Genomic DNA, 12,085 nt, shown 5'->3' with positions numbered 1-12,085 from the left:
TAAGCGTTCCGTTCTTTTTTGGCCACCCTGTATATTCGAGAATCCCTATTAAGAATTATGTGCAGCTTTATCACTGATCTCTATGTAAGTCCACACAAATCTGAAGAATCTTGACTGAAGTCGACCGTTATCCATTAGCGTACGCTCCAATGCACATAAATTATTATCTGATGGGCATTATTCATGGTTTTTAAGAGTACGCAAGTGGCTAGCAAATGAAGATTGAATCAATCAGGCCATCCGTGTCTCCCCGTGCTACTGGTATTTAAATCTGCACAAATTAGAATTAATACCAAAATTGCCAAATAGACAGTAAAGCAAAAACTTCATTCTTCCAAAATGTGTTTCCAATTTCAGAGTCAATTATAGATTGATCAATTAAGAGGCTCTAAATATTTTGCCAGTGAAAAAATTTATATGAAGAGCAAAGGGCTCAAAATTTCTATGAAAGAGAATTTATAGTCAAACTTAAAATACAATACCAAAAATGAATACAGTGCACTCCCGTAATAACGAAATGCTCGGGACCGGCAATTTTCTTTGGTTATAACGAAATTTCGTTATAACCGAACAAATACAATGTATAACGAAAGCAAGGAAACCACGCATATATCATATATTGTTTGTTGAATACTCATCATACACTGGAAAGCTATGTGAAATGGAATATTACCTTTTTAATTTCATTTAATATTACATTTGAAAGAGAGCATATAAAGTTGTTTGTTGTCACACATGTATAGAAAATGACGGTTAAGGATTCGGTTACAATTCGCTATGCCAAAGGTTTATTTCTTGCAAAAGTTTGTTACTCTGAAGGCGCCTTATTCCAAAGTTTCGCCATTCCCGGGATTCCGAAGGTTTGTTCATTTGAAGCTTCGCTCTTCTGAAGATCCGTTGTTCCGAAAGTTCATAATTTAGATATTAATATATTGTTCGTTTTCCGAAGGTTTGTTGATCGGAAAATGAAATGAGGTTCGTCATTCTGAAGGTTTGAAATCATAAAATGAGAAAGGTTCACTATTCCCAAGGTTCGTTGTTCCGAAGGTTTTTTTAATCTGAAAATGAATTAGGTTCGTTATTCTGAAGAAGGTTTGTTAATCACAAAAATGAGAAAGGTTAGTTATTTCGAAGGATCGGTTATCTTTTAAAGACGATTATATGGTTTGCAATTCATAAGTTTTGTTAGTGGAGTCACCTTTTTCACTTTGAATTAACGAAACTTTTTTTTAAATGTTCTGATTAATGAACATTTGGAATTCCTATCAATCTCAGATTAACTAACCATTGTAATAAGAACATTATTTCATTGTCGGATTAACGAACCTTATTAATAACGAACCTTTGGAATAGCATGAAAATGTTTGTAATAACAAACCCTATTTCATTTCCAAACTAACGGACATTTAGGTGTATCAGAATCTGTGTGTTTTGTAGGAAGAACCTTCGGAACAATAAAATGAACCTTATTAGATTTCAGATTATTGTATTACAATAACGCAAGTTCCCTAAAAAACTGTGCGTGACACACGGAGCGTACACACGGAGCGAACACACAGTGATGGAAGCGTTCGCCCATGCAGAGACCCTGGAAATGCTTGTTCCGCCACATATTTACAAAAGCGATCCGTATTTCGTTATAATGGAGTACATTTCATTTGTATTTCTTTTTGGTGGTGTTCGGAAAAGACTTCATTATAACGAAAATTTCGCTATAACCGTCTTCGTTATAAGCAAATCTTTTACCATAGACTTTAATGGCAATAATTTTGGGATCAGAAGTTATACTTCGTTATAATGAAATATCGTTATAACCGTGTTCGTTGTAACGGGAGTGCACTGTGTCTGTAGTACAAATTATAGAAGGAAGATTACAGCACCAAACCTCAAAATTGTGGTTCCTTGGTTCCTTCATTTTATGGGTTCAAAGCCATGACTCTGAGCACTTAGGAAAACAGACTACTGAGAAAAAAAAATAGATATAAATCTACTTTGGTTGCTTAGGAGAATATAAGTATCATCGCCATTATCAATGTATACGAAGCACATTGTACAAGAGACATGCTTCTTTGTGTTTAAACTTCCTAGATTACTCTGCTCCGTATCAAAAAAATGCCACAGCGTGTGATATTCAGAAAGTACTTTTTTTTAAAATCAAACAGAGTGCAAGGCAGTACTATGATCCATCACTTTGAGCTAGTACAAGGCTAGTGCATAATTGCCTAAAGAGATTTGTCCTGAAGTTGTGTAGAATGTATATCACCAATTAAACTCAAATGTACAATAAGATGTGTAGTAAGTGTACCATATAATCCATTTTATAGTGCTGCCATTATTTTATTTTCTTCTTTTTTTTTACAGTCTCTTGTCGAATTTTGATTAAAGTGTATTGGGGTTTAGCTGGCTAGAACTCTACTTTGAAAATAAGACAAGAGGCATCCACATACACATGAATTACAATATTCAAAATTGTTCGTAAGTCTCGTCCGTAATCAGGCAATTTTATCGATCAAAAATGCATGCCAAAGCAAATAAAGGGGAGTATCCAAACTTTGAAATGAGATTATCCTTTATTTGCCAGGGTGACCTGATGAAAAGTTTGGATTATTTATGGGGAAAATAGTTTCATACTGTAAATACATGTATGTGAAATGGAAATGGAGTTTGATGTGGTTGAGATACTCTGTTGTTATTATTGTTGTGGGGGGGGGGGGGGGGGGAAGGTGGTGTTTAGCATACCCCAAATTTGTATTCACATACACTGTACTCCCAATGTAAGCTTCATTTCAACAACTACATGTACTGTAATGGCCTTTTTTCTTGCGGCATGACATTTTTTGCGAACTGCCACTGGCATTTAATGCATATAGTGTAGACAAGAGCTTTCGTGTGCATTTTTATTTCGCTAATCTTGACTCTTGTGAGCTTCATTAAATTAAAATGCACATGAACATTTCTGCTTTTACAGTGATGTTGAGAGTGTGTGGATCTGGCTCATGGTTTTGGAATCTTCATTAACACTGCTTTAATAAACCAGGGGAAAGACTCGTGCATACAGTTTGTGGCAGTTCACTCCACATTTGATGATATAGAACTTCTTTTCTTTTCCCCCCGAACAAATCCCAGTTTGATCATTGGAGATATACTGCTGTATAGTACAATATCCCCCTGGGTAGTCAATAATGAACAGGAAGAATAGTGCATGCACATGCATGGACACCCACACTTTCAAATATGTAATAAAAGGTGCAAAAAAAAAGAGAGAGGATAAAACAAATGTATCAGATATGATATTTTTAATTTCATTGATGACTTGTTGGATTTGGAGGAGGATCTAGTCTGATTGTACTGCAAAGGCAATATTGTTTTTTCTGTTGTTTTTTGATCTGGCCTCCTACTGATATTGATTTTATAGCATGAAATTGTGCAAGTAAAAATTGCATACAATTTCATGTGTCAAGTGATGAGATCATGTTTTCTTTCACAACACTGCCTTCTCTGATGAAATTTTGTGAGTTCAGTCAGTGCATGGTGAGATCAGCCAATTTAACCATTTGGGCACCACTATCTAAATCACTGCTAAGATTGTATGTGAACATGTGCTGCCTCTGAGGCTGATAGAGTTAATTAATTTCATACCTGTTGTTCATCACTCCACGACTCAATGTCCAAGAGTCAATGTATGAGCGAATGGATTCAATATCTTGCTGATTGTCTGTATTTGGCGTAGGACTGATAGTTATATTTTTTACGTCACTTCTAGGTTGTTGTTGTTTTTTTTTCTCTCATTCTGGTAATGTATTTTGCCATGCCTCATATGCAGACTGACATACATAGTTTTAATTATAACAGCTGCAGAGTGGATTTTAATCTTGTATTATAGTTTAATTTAATATGGATATTTTAAAGTTGATATTTATTGATGGGTGTATTTGACAACATAGAAAAAGGCCTAGATATTTCAGAGTATGTCAACTGTGTTGATCAAACAACTGCAGTTTGTTCAGGTGAAGTTGGTCCACTACAATCTCCGTCGACAAATATATGTAGCCTTTGGAGGAAGGTATTAATTTGCAATACTTGTAATTCATTTTTTTTTTTTGCAAAGCCAACTGCATGCAAATCAAACTAAATAAAGTGTATGAGAATGAGGTAGGGAGAAAAGACAGCTTGAATTGCCCCCCCCCCCCCAAAAAAAAAAAAGAAAGAAAGAAAGAAAGAAAGAAAGAAAGAAAGAAAGAAAGAAAGAAAGAAAGATTGGATTTTGAATATCAGAAATATTTTTTTCAAAAACTGCATAGAACTAGTTTTAGTGATGTAGATTTTCTTCCAGCTTCCCTGATATGGAAGGAAAAAAGAGCAATGAGTGTGATCTCTACATTGTATCATTGCATAAACCACTATCTCATCATTGCACCACATCCCTTGTTAACTCTGTGTGATTCCATCCAGTGTATTTTACTACACAATATTTAGGATCTGCCAAAAATGAAAATGAAAAAAAAAAAAATTAAAGAGAGAGATAGAAGTTTGAAATTATGCACTCATGCTGTTACATTCATAATCGTCCCCTGCCATAGTTCTGTCTCATAATGTTTGGATCAATGTAAATGGTAGTGTATAACCGCCATTTTTCCTTAGAGCATGATAAACATTTGTACCGGCCAGTTCATGCTATGCTCTTATTATACCAAGTTTACTGCTACTTTGCATGAGGATGCTTTATTATGATGGCATTACAATGGTTCGTGCCTTGGTTTGTGAACCGCATGCTTTCTTCTGTGTGCGTTTTTGTTTTTGTTTTTGTTTTTTTGGTCACTAATGGTTGGTCATTGGTTATTTTGTCTGAAATGTTAATGGGTGCTATGTAGTCGAGTTGAAAGTCGTGTGTCGTGGATATCACTCATGAGTTGATCTTTTCCCACCGACGAGAGGTCGAGATAGTTTGCAGCGGGAATGCAATGCTGCAGTATACATCGGAAGTTACAGTAAATGATTCATGAATTATGTGATGCATTCATTGTCCAAAAGGCCATACACTTTTTATGGTTAACATGAAAACGAGAATGTCAGTCATGATACTTTCTCACTAAAGCTCCATTTTGTCTTGGCAGTCTCCTAGGAAGAGAATGATAATGATAAAGAATGATAATGAAGAAAAAAAGCCACGGTCACACTGGCAAAAGATCAAGAAGTTTAAGATGACATTCTTTAAGATCTTGAAGTTTTACCAGTGTCACCGCAAACTTGCTGTGAAACTTCTTGCGAAACTTCTCGCAAAAACTTCTCACTCTTGCTAGGGACATTTCCCCAGCCCTGCCAAACTTGTAGATCTTTTGCTTGAGCGAACGATAGAAACTGAAACTTCGCGAAGTTTGTCACATGACCAGTCCACCACCTGTTTTTGGGCAGTGCCTCCAAAGCGCATGGTCATTGTGATTTACGGGTGGTCATTGTTACATCACAATCACTAGCCATCAGATGGCATACTCTTTCAACTAGTGACCCAAATGTTCTCGATCCAAAGATCGAGAAATTTGGCTGCCAGTGTGAACGGACAACCAAAGATTGCAAAAACTTCGCGATCTTTGGTCAGTCTGACCCTGGCTTATATAATGGTTTTGCACTCCTCTGGATTGTCCAAAAACAAAGTTGTGATGACTACTGAATTTATAAAGAAGTAATAGGTCCATTTAACTGCTTGTCGGACATTATTGTGTAAATCTATACTGTTTGATGTCATTACTCATCATTTGCTTGTAAAACTGTCAATCCTGTGTGAAAGGAAGTCATGCCCTATGATCTGCGTGTAAAGGAACCCACTTTGCTTCTGTCATAAAGAGTTTTAAGAAATCCTGTAAAAGTGATCAAACACACAAAAAGCAGCTGATTTACTCCAGTGGTCACAGTCGCTAAGTTGATATTTTACTCCTCGGTAGACTAGGAGATTACCAGTGGATTAAAAAGACTGATGCTAGTTTGATGATAGTAATCACACTACTGCTACAACTGCTGCTATTTCTAGTATTAAAGTACTACTGCAGTACTACTGACACTACTAATGAAAATGATAATAGTAAGTAGGAGTACGGATCACATTTAGTGTGCCCAGCATTGTATCCCACTTTGGACAAGAGGCTGTACTTTGACTACAACCCAGATCAGGTGCTTTTTGCACTGCTTGTTAAACAGTACATGTACAATGTAATATTGGTGCACTAGAATAAGTTTTCTTTGCACATGTGACTTTGTTTGTGCAAGAGTATGTTAAAAAAAAACCCAAGAGCTGTAATAATGTGCTTGGTGCTGAATATTCCACATTAGCAGGAACAGTTGGTGTAACTCTCCTCACATTGGACAATTAAACTGCTGCAATTGATTCATGACTTGTGTTAATGGTGCCACCTCTAGCATGCAGTGACGTGGCAAATGTGTGAAATAATATTTCAGAGTGTAAACATTTTTGCACTTTTTTTCCCCTTGGGGAATTTAGGAAATGAAATGAGGAGTATTTCATTCATCTTATCTTTTCAATTTCCCTTCATGTGAATATATGCATCTTTTTTTTCTATACTGAATGCATGCTAGAGTTGCAGTTCTGAGTACACAGTGATAGTATGCACATGTACAATGTATAATGAACATCATGCTCTGATGATAATAATTGTATGGGCCACACTTTGTGAGCAAAATGGGTCTTCTGTGTTTGGCTTGGTTAAAGTGAGGAACTTAGACTTGCCTCTGGATATTTTGGTGTAATGATTTTATGTCCAAGGTCACAAAGGATGTTTGCATCTTTGCATTTGTGTCTGTCTGTACAGTAGGGCGCAGTTCAGATCGATATCATCCAGGAATTATGATGCCACCTTTAATTTGTGAATGCCCAACTCTGTTGTATTAATTTTGACATCTTTAATTCAGACCAAACTAAGTTTTATTCTCCTACCCATGTGACACTATGAATTCATCTGGATAATCTCAAATCAAATGAGAAGAGAAGTCAGTATCTATCACAGAAGGATTTCTTTAATTCTTTTTCTCATAATAACTTTTGCTTTTAGCTGGTCTGGGTGTTATGCATGGTACAGCATGAACCAAATATCAAATTACTGCTCTAGCATTATTGAATCTCTCAAATGGAAAATCTTGTAATGACAGAAAGGATTGCCAGTTTGCTTCAAAGAATATCTTCCCACTTGCTTGCAATGTGCTATCTCACAAATATGCATGATGACAGTAGTTCGTTTTTGTTGTTGTTGTTGTTTTGTAATCATTTGACTGTAACCCGTTGAAGATGGACTGATTTTGCTCCAACACACATTTCCCACAGACACTTGCCCGAGTATACTAGGGACTCGTCCTCAAAGGGTTAATAGTTTGACAAATCCCAGAGTGCATTAGATTTCCCCAATTTATACAGAGGGGGGAAGATTTATTTTTTTTTTTTGTGCAAAAATTTGACGTGTGATGTGTCAGATTTAGCAGAAAGGATTATACGTGGTGGTAGAAATCATGTCGGTGCTTATCCACTTGTTAATGTCCTGTCGGCCAAGCAATGGGCCATGCTGTCACATTACACAACCTATAGAGGAAAAAAATGCATATTTTTATTGTTCCACTGGAAAAACATATGATTTTTAATCAACAGGAGGAACAAGAAAAGCATAATCTCCTCCTCAGTGGCGGATCCAGGGGGTAGCGCACCGGGGGCACCCCTACCCCCTTTATTTTTTGTCAAAACAAAAGAAATAGAGACAAAAAATTGGGGGAGGGGTGCGTGCTCCCCGCTTTAATTTTGTAAAGGCGCCCCCTCTTTACGGATTCCTGGATCCGCCCCTGCTCGTAACCATTTTACATGTGCTTGTACCCAAGTGCGAGTAAGTATTACACAGTATATCTTCCAGGAGTTTAATACAGTTTATATACTTTGCCAATATTCATTATGTGAAGGAAAAAAAATGCATTGCGTGGCATTTATTGTCTTCTAATGTTGATACAGTCCATTGAACAACAATTCCCTGTCAGTATTATTAACTAGTAAACTTTACTTTAGTACCCAATAAGAGTGCAAGAAAATTTGGATGCTATTAGACGTGGAAGATGCATGCTATTAATTTCTTCCATGATGAATGTTTTGGTGCTCGAAATGATATTCTTTTACCCGCTATGGTGCGATGATGTAAATAGATAAAATGTCCAGATGATAGATGTGGTGCTTTTTGTCCATTACAGAGTTTGTACCAAATTTAGTGCATGGCAAAGATTCTAAATGAAGTTGCAAGGTGTGCTTGTTGCTAGAAATGTGCGAATTATGCTACAGTCCTGGTAGTGCTTTTGTAGCAGTTCAATTTAGGGAAAGTGCTGAAACTAAACAAGCACCAAAACGTTTAGAATTGTTGCCCTCAGCAAGTCTGATGTGGGGCAGGGCTGGGGGAGGGGGTATTATGGAAGCTGTATAGGCAGGACACATGCAGAAACACATGTACAACATGTATGCAAGCAGTGTTTGCTGAATGGGTCCACCAATCATTTACATTGAAAGAGAATCATGACCATGTAAGTTATGTTCGAGGGTATGTTTATCAATGCTGAATTATTCAGACAAGATACTGATGAGGAATACACAATATTCAATGCATGCATAAATCGCTCGTTGCTGCCTCAGATGGAGATGCTACTGTTTGTGAAGCTATACAAATTTGGATTAATCAGTTTCACGCACAATCTTTGTTTAATTCAGGCAATCATTAGCATAGGGATAGCCAATTTGCACACATAGTGTGGTTACTTTTATTATTTTTGTGTTGCAGTGTGCACGTCAGTGGAGGTTGCCCAGAGATGTAAAATTCAGCGTTCTATCCAATTTTTAGACACGAGGCTGTGCTTTGACTACAACCCAGATTGGGTGCTTTTTTTTGCACTGATGGTTGAACAGTACTGTAATATTGGTGCACTAGAATATTTTGATGTCTTTGCAATTGTGATTTTATTTGCGCAAGAGTATGTTAAAAAAGAAAAGATGTAAAACATCAGTAATGATGTGCCTTGCGTTGGATATTCTACGTTAGCAAGTAACTTCTCTCACACATTGGGCAAAAATGTTGCACTTAATGAATAGCTGGTGTTGAATATTCCACGTTAGCAAGTAACTTCTCCCACATTGGACCATGGCTTGTGTCAGTAGTGCCACCTTCTAGCGTGCAGTGACTTAGCAAATGTGTGAAATGAATAAATGATATCTTAGAATGTGAACATTTTTGCACTTTTTTCCTTGGGGTACGGAGGGAATGAAATTAGGAGTATTTCACTCAATTTGTCTTTTCAGTTTCCCTGCATGTGAATATATGCATTTTGGTCTATACTGAATGCATGCTAGAGTTGCAGTTTTGGGTACACAGTGCTAGTATGCACATGTGTAATAGACGTCACACTGTAATTTATCAAAGTTTTAAAGAGTTGATTTCATGTGTTGTTTGACGGTCTGCAAAATTTGCAGTTGACCAAATTCTCTTGTCCTGGCCAGGGACGGAGAGTTAAAGGGGATGGCTGGTAACTGATCAATGGGAATCAGTGGGAATGCTGGGGGATGATTGTTCCAATCTTTGTGGGATTCATTTAAGAGTACATTATATATCTATTGAGTGAAAATTATTTGCTTCAGAATGGTCTCATATTCAAGTAATGTGCAGTTTAATGTTTCCGGGTTAGCATGCCTGTACGGTAATGGGGCGATCGTTAATGGGCCGTTAGCAACCGCCCCGTCACCGTACAGGCATGCTAACCTGGAAACATTAAACTGCACATTACTTGAATATGAGACCATTCTGAAGCAAATAATTTTCACACAACAATAGATATATAATGTACTCTTAAATGAATCCCACAAGGATTGGAACAATCATCCCCAAGCATTCCCACTGATTCCCACTGATCAGTTACTAGCCATCCCATTTACATAAGTGCACAAAAATGTCCAGTTTCATAGTGACAGTCACAAGACCCTTGTTAGACACACTGGAGTCTGCGTCTCCTTTCATTGTCCTGCACGCATTTTTCTGCTGTCTTTGTGTATTATTGCCCAGTTTTACCATTACAACTTTGTTGGATTATTTTCTCTGTTGAAGTATGTATTCACCATTTATTTGTTTATTTAAAAAAAAAAAAAAACATATGCACTTTGGTTTATTATACAGTTTTCCCAGTGAAGTGCTGGTGTCCCATTGCATAGGTTACATTACTTTTCTCTCACACAAAATGCATACCGTGAATGACCCTTTATTGTGTCAAGTGAAGTGTACATTGAAAAGGCGATATTTGTTTCCATCTTCAGCATTTATAACCCAGTATGTTTTGGTTGTGATACAGATTAAATATGGAATGAATGTTAGATTGCTTTTTTTTTTTGCCTTTATGCAATGCATTAGGATGCAAAAAAGTGCCATTTGTCCCAAATTAAAATGACTTAAAATGAAAAATGTATTTGTTACATTCCATTGTAAGCTATGCTGTGATGTGTGAAAATATTATATCATCGCATGTTTCGTGCAGTACTGAGTGTTCGTCAGTGGAAGGGAAATTTCGTAATGAATAGAACACATTTCCCCACCGAGTATGCCAAGAGAAAAAGCTTTAATTTTCCCCCACAGGCAGAAAGAATAAAGATATATTTTACTGAGATAAATTGTATTTGGTGCTCCACATTTATACATTTAAGGAGCTATCATTTGAAAAGTCTCTGAATCTGAATTATTACCCTATCAAAATATGTCAACCCTGGTGACATGTGCTACCAACCATTCCCAATCTGAATTTCAAAAATGTGAGATCAGAGGTCAAAGGGGGATCTATGTTACAATCTGTAGCAAAGCCACTGTCACTGGGCTTCACTGCATTTATAGAAGTGTGCACAAAAGAGCAAGGTACATACTTGGGGACAGAAAGAGAGGGAAAAATTAAAGATGTTTGAAATTCTCCGGCTATACAGTGCACTCCTCTTATGACCAACACGGTTATAACAATATTCCGGTTACAACGAAGTAAGAATTCAGGCTGCAACATTATGTGCTCTATGTATTTTATTGTTTATTAGTTTGGTTATAACAAAATTTCAATATAATGAAAGAAAACTTCTGGTCCCAAGGACTTTATTATATCTGGAGTCCACTGCACAGAGTACTTTCCATCAGTGCATGGAAGATGAATCTGAACTGTGATATCTGAGCACATATTTTTAAATGTTATGATTTTTTTGTTTAATACAACAGGTGTTAGAAAAAATGATTAAACTAATCTTCCCGAGATTGAGGATGTTTATCAATTAGGACTATGACATATTGATGGAATTGATGGATTGATCAGGGTGATGTCTGTTCTTTAGGTTTCCATGGAAAATATAGTTAGCTAATTTAAGAAATGAAGTATGCATTAATTCAATGTATCAGAGTGCACTAGAAGCAATTTTTCCAGAGTCTGAATGTGTCTACAATATGTGGTGTCTGTTTGCACCTTTATAAGAGGGAAAAGGTTTTTATTTCACACCTCCGATATTGACAGCATGACTTACGTGTACATGCAAAAACATAATTTATGATTTTGAGATGTTTGTTTTTAGAATTATATTTGTGATGATGCCTGATATAGTCTCCATTAAATTATTACCACGTATGTGAATGAAACACACTAATAGTTTTGACTATTTTCTTGGAGTGATTTTGTCTTCCATACGTCAGTGGAAGGGGAAGAGTGAGAAGTATGCACCCCATGTAGCTGCTCATGGTAAATGATCGGACGTCGTGGCCAGTCTGAAGTGGTACAAATGGCGTTTCTTTTTTTCTCAGTTGGTTAGGCACTTCACTCGTCTTCCAAGCCATATAATACAGCATAAGCTTGCATGACATAATGATGTACAGAATTCATCAATCAAGTCGAAACAAAGGATGAACTTGCACAGACCAGATGACCAGAATGGTCCGTCAATTAACATTTCGGAAAGCATTCATAACATGCTGCATTGAATGTGTTATCAATCTCTTTCTATGAATATTGCCAAATCCCAGACTTGCTGTGAGGTTGATGTGCTGGGAAG

The sequence above is a fragment of the Diadema antillarum genome, unplaced genomic scaffold, assembly GCF_040938485.1.
Source record: "Diadema antillarum isolate AM-2024a unplaced genomic scaffold, OU_Dant_1.0 scf00000037, whole genome shotgun sequence".
In the NCBI taxonomy this organism is placed as follows: Eukaryota; Metazoa; Echinodermata; class Echinoidea; order Diadematoida; family Diadematidae; genus Diadema; species Diadema antillarum.
This window is presented reverse-complemented; position numbering follows the sequence as displayed.